This window comes from Sminthopsis crassicaudata, chromosome 1 (assembly GCF_048593235.1).
Source record: "Sminthopsis crassicaudata isolate SCR6 chromosome 1, ASM4859323v1, whole genome shotgun sequence".
NCBI classification, from domain to species: domain Eukaryota; kingdom Metazoa; phylum Chordata; class Mammalia; order Dasyuromorphia; family Dasyuridae; genus Sminthopsis; species Sminthopsis crassicaudata.
The window spans coordinates 403,263,659-403,269,027 of record NC_133617.1 but is presented as its reverse complement, the minus strand read 5'-3'; the positions used below and the strand labels follow the sequence as shown (position 1 = coordinate 403,269,027).

Below are 5,369 nucleotides of genomic sequence, written 5' to 3'. Positions count from 1 at the left end.
TTGTCTATCAAATTCAGCTTACTTGCCCTATAGTTTAAAAGGAATTATAAGGAATAAGGGCTTTGAAGACATTTGTTCATTCTTGCTTCTACTCAAGCTTGTAGAAATGTTTTCAATTGAAATACTTACTTCCCCAAAGGAAGATTTGCACCACATAGATAGTGACATGCAAATAAGTAGGAGGAGGATCAGACCTGCAAATATTGATGATTTTGTCATTTTAAGAAATGAAATACTTCTGTAGTTTCAAAAAAGGAGAAAAGTCAATTATTAAAATAGAATAATAAAGCCAGGCATTTCTTGTCTACTGACTAAGTCTTCAGAGCACATCTCCAAGACTTTTTGATAATATACATACACAAATGCCACAGAAATCAATATTAAAACAATCTAAGTACAAAAAATGAGGTATATACAGGAATGGTTTTGGGTAATGTGCTCTTTTCCGAAGTACATCATATATGTTTAGAGGGCAAAGACCATATTTTGTTCATTTTTTTTCATTATTCTTTGCCACCTAATGCTACACTATCACATACAAAGTATTTTTCACAGAAATGGGAATTGATCCTGTTGATTTCATTAATCTATGTGATGCCATGGTGAAGAAATTATATCCACAAATGTATTGACAATTTAAGAATTAACATTCTTAAAGAGTTGTGTAGAGCAATAAGAGGAAAAACAAATTGTTCAGGGTAACAAAGGTAAAATCTGTCAATGGTAAGACTTCAACTCTTATTTTAATAAACATCTTTCCATTAGACTAAGAGACTTCTGACACTTTAATAATTTCTCTCATTTAATTGAACTTGTATAAACTATATTGTTTCCTAGAATGAAGACTCAAATATGACTTTTCTTAAAACAATGCAATGTAACAAGTTCCAAGTAATTGGGCCTTCGGGGCACTGTTTATGAAGTATCAGAAAGTTTTCACTCTCCACATATATTCAAATTAATTTAAATTGCTTCAGGGACAAAGCAATCCCTAAGAGGAAGAGATTTAAATTGGCTTCTAAAGTATGGGTCTGATTCTTTAGAGATTTGGGGGCTTCTACTATGGGGTCAGGGCAGTGATTCTCATTGTTCTCCTTGGCAAATGAAATTGTATAAACCCTTGAAAAATTCTTGAAGCAGATTGATCTACTTTTTTTCTGTGGTCCCCATCCTTTAAAAAGTTTGGTTTCTTTTTGTTCAATGTACCTTTGAAATAGACTTTGGAAATTATATATAACGACACATGACTGAAATGTGAATAACAACATAAAATTTTGGATAAACACCATATCTCCCTATTAGGAAGGAATTTTGGAAAGCCATCATCACATTAAGGAAATTCCTAAAGTAGGAGGCAATCAGTTGCTTTGGAAAAAAATCAAGGCAAAGCAATCTGCAGTGTACTGAAAACCTAAGAGGAAAGACAGCCTCCCAACTAGAAGTAAATGGATGTAAAAACTGAAAGTGTAATAATTATTCAATACTAAGCAAGATTCCAGTCATAAAGATAGATTAGATTAAACAGTCAACTTTCGGTATTGGATTTTGGGGGCACAAATGTAGATTCTAAATTAGATAATCTGACACAGAAAGGAAGGACAAAGAAAGAAAATTTTAAAAAGTCAAAGTTCTGCAGGAAAAAAATGTGCAAAATGAACAGAGATAAAGAAGTAGATCTTTGATTTACATCAATAGGTATTAAATACTCAGTTGAGAATTGGTAATCTTGATTTCACAGAGAATGAAGCATACAGTGAATTTTATGGGAATATTTGCTAAACCAATTTGCTAAACTATAATGTTTACATTTCTCCTATAGAATTTATTATTTATGATAAAAACAATCTGGTCTCTGTTATGGAAGAGATGGTAGATCAACTAGAATTTTGCTTCTACATTATTCAGATTAGTAAGGAAACGAAAAAGGAATAAATTAATAGATGCTTGTGTGAATGAAAAACATTCCTTAAACACTTACATGCAAAACACTAAGCTAAGACACAAGTTATACAAGCCCTTTGCTCTTGGCACTCATCATCTCACAAAAGGAAACAAGTCATGTAAGAGGATTCAGCTGCAAGTCAGAAAGGCTACATGGTATTTAAGATAGAGCAGGAAAACAAATACAACTTCTTTAAAGATATTTCTCCAAATAAAATCATAGTTGTTTCTAATATTGAACTATTTGGCAGCACTGAGCACTTTGGTTGAGATAAATTTATTTTCTTGGTCTTTAGCCAATTTTGCAGCAGAGTGTTTGGAAGATTATAGCACCTACAGAGGCAGTTGTCAAATCTTATCCAAAGATTTGATTCCCTGGATAATGGTTTCAGGAGCTAGGCTAGAAGCAGTGCCAGTCTTCTTCATCTTGAAGAGATTCTATACCTAAACAGTTAAACAGCAAGATCATGTGTATGATAAATTATGGTGTCTATATTTCCATTTTCCAAATAATAATGATAAGTTGGTGAATAGAACAGCACACCTAGAACCTAAAAATAATTATGATCAGTGTAAAGGTAAGTAGGTCTGTATTGTCCATCATAATTTAGACTGATATTTGGCTTCTAACTCAAGACTCCAAAATTTTGAAATTAATTTTATGGAAAAGAGTTACTTGCAATGAATATCAAAGTTCTGCCCTATTGTATACATTTGGCCAAAAGGATGGAACAATAGATTCAGGAGGCCTAGTTCTGGGGACAAGATAGTCTAAAAGGCCGGATAGAAGAAGTGGGGACATTATCTCTGCCATAAGTATTGTTATTCCAACTTTTGACTTTTTATTTTAAGAAATAATGACTGTGGGTGCCAAGTATGTACTATCCAACAGGTGATATATAATTGCTAACAAAGACAAATAGCTCTACCCTAGGATCTTTACTTACTAGTGCTTCTCTTCTTATGTTTATGACTTTAGGAATCCTATACCCCGCCTTTTTATGTAAACCTGACTTTGATTATCTCTGGAATTGAATATCTGCCTGACTTAATATGGCATATGACTGATAAGGTTCCTACCATTGCCATTGCTCTTTCAGCATGAAGAGATGACTTGCTCCACATCACATGTATCACAGTAGGGGCAAGACTGAAATGCATCTGGAGTTGAGTCAAGGTAGTGTGGAGAGCAGAGTTCTTTGAAAAGAGATGCTCTTCTTCAAAAAATTGAGGATGCATGCCATAATTAGAGAAAGTCATTATTATAATAGGATAGAAAAAGAGTAGAACTAAAAAAAATTATACCTACAACATGGATCACAATATATCACTAAAGAAACTTTCAAGAATACATAATTTTTCTATTGAGAAAGAAAATATGTTTCTTGTTATGTTTGTTTTAAAAGTTTGATAATGCATAGCACATGTTTTTTAGATGACTAAATGGCTTATGTATATGTTGGGTTAATTATGGTTGGGTAAAAGAAAAGATAAAATTAACATCTCTAATAATAATTTAATAAATAGTTGTAGTATTGATCTAAATAAGTGATTTTAATTCTATCCTGCCATCTTATGACTAAAAGATCACAGAGTATTATACTTTAAAGATATCATGAATAAGATCATGCTACCAACAATCATATTCTTTTGAATAGGTATGAGTGTCTATAAAGGTTTATTTTGGGTTCTGCTTCAAATCCTCAGAAAAGCTCTGCTTGAAGATTATATAAGTCACTAAAAATTGTTTCAATACATGGAAGAAGACACTCCTTTTCTTGTTTCTGACAAGAAAATCTTTTTAGAAATATTTACTAAATATCGCTTAGTCTTATTTTCTCTCTTTCTAGCAAATTCATGTGTTTAGTGAATGGTTATTGAATCTACCCTTGTATAAGGTCACCATTGTTTTAAAAGTCCCAATAATTCCTAGGTCTAGAAAGCCAATGATGATTTGAAATCTATTCACAGAGGTCTCTCTTTTTCTCTTTCTTTCTCTAACTCTTTTTTCTTTCTCTCTCTCTCTCTCATGTGTGTGCATGTGTATGTGTGTGTGTGTGTGTGTGTGTGTGTGTGTACTATGTTGAAAATGAAGGTGCTTTGGTTCCAGTAGTCTGGAGATAATGACTACTGTGCATAATTTTACTTAGATACAGGCTATTTTACATTATAGTCATGTGTTAAATATAAGATTATCAAAAGTTAAAGTCATATTTGAATTAATTATAATGAAATAAAGTGATGGCTTGTCTTTTTGTCTGAAATGTTGTAGGTGGAAGATAAAGAACAAATGGAAACACAATAAGACCTCTGTGACTATATTCTTTCTTCATGGTTGCCTCCTCTGTCTTTTATTTGGTTTTCTTTCTGTTATGCCTTATCATGTACATTGTAATCTTGTTGAACAATAGTTTCCTCATTGCAGTAATTATCCTGCACTCTCACCTCCACACTCCCATGTATTTCTTCCTCAGTAATCTCTCTTTTCTGGATATATGCTACACATCTTCCATTCCCTTGTTACTTGTGAACTTCCTTTCAGAAGAAAAATCTATTTCCTTCATTGGATGTGTATTACAAATGTTCTTTTCCTTTGCCATGGGGTCAACAGAGTGTGTGCTCCTTTCTGCTATGGCATTTATTTGATCATTATATTGCCATTTGCAACCCTCTGAGATATACAATTATCATGAACAAAGGGCTCTCTGGGAAGATGGTGACTGGTTGTTGGATGGCAGGTGGGTTGACTTCATTGATACAAACCTCCCTAGGTATGCATTTGACATTTTGTGAGAACATCATTGACTATCTCACATATGAGATCCTGGTTGTGTTGAAATTAGCCTGTGAATATATTTTTCTCAATATGATTATGATGGTGATATCAAATATTTTTATATTAGAGATTCCAGTGGTATTTATATTCATCTCCTACTTTTTTTCATTCTATTTACCATCTTGAGAATCAAGGGAAGGAAAAAGCTTTTTCTACCTGCTCTTCCCATCTGACTGCAGTTATCATGTTTTATGGGACCAGTGTATTTATGTACAAGAAGCCTGAGCCCAAAGATTCCCATGCAACAGATGAACTGATTGCTCTTTTCTATGCTATGGTCATTTTTATGCTGAATCCCATCATTTACAGTCTGAGGAACAAAGATGTGAAAGCAGCTGTGATAAAGCTCAGCAAAAAATATCTTCTCACAGAGAACATGAGAGATTGTATTACACCAATCATATAAGGAAGGAGAGGGACTACCAATGTTAAGAATACACTTTTCAAAGCCTGATTGTTTTTCTTCTGTGTGTATGTCTTGTTTTTTCCACTCACTTTTCTACTCTTTAAAGTAAGGGTGGTAGACTCTTTTGAATCCTTCGATTTGATTATTCTAACCATCTTGTGAAGTAAGTAGTTCAACATTGGTCAT

General features: G+C 33.1%; 1 pseudogene; it reads left to right on the top strand.

Annotated features, from left to right (window-relative positions):
• The first annotated feature begins 2,798 nt into the window (after window positions 1-2,798).
• On the top strand, window positions 2,799-5,157 carry LOC141550147 (olfactory receptor 13C7-like; annotated as a pseudogene).
• Window positions 5,158-5,369: the final 212 nt, after the last annotated feature.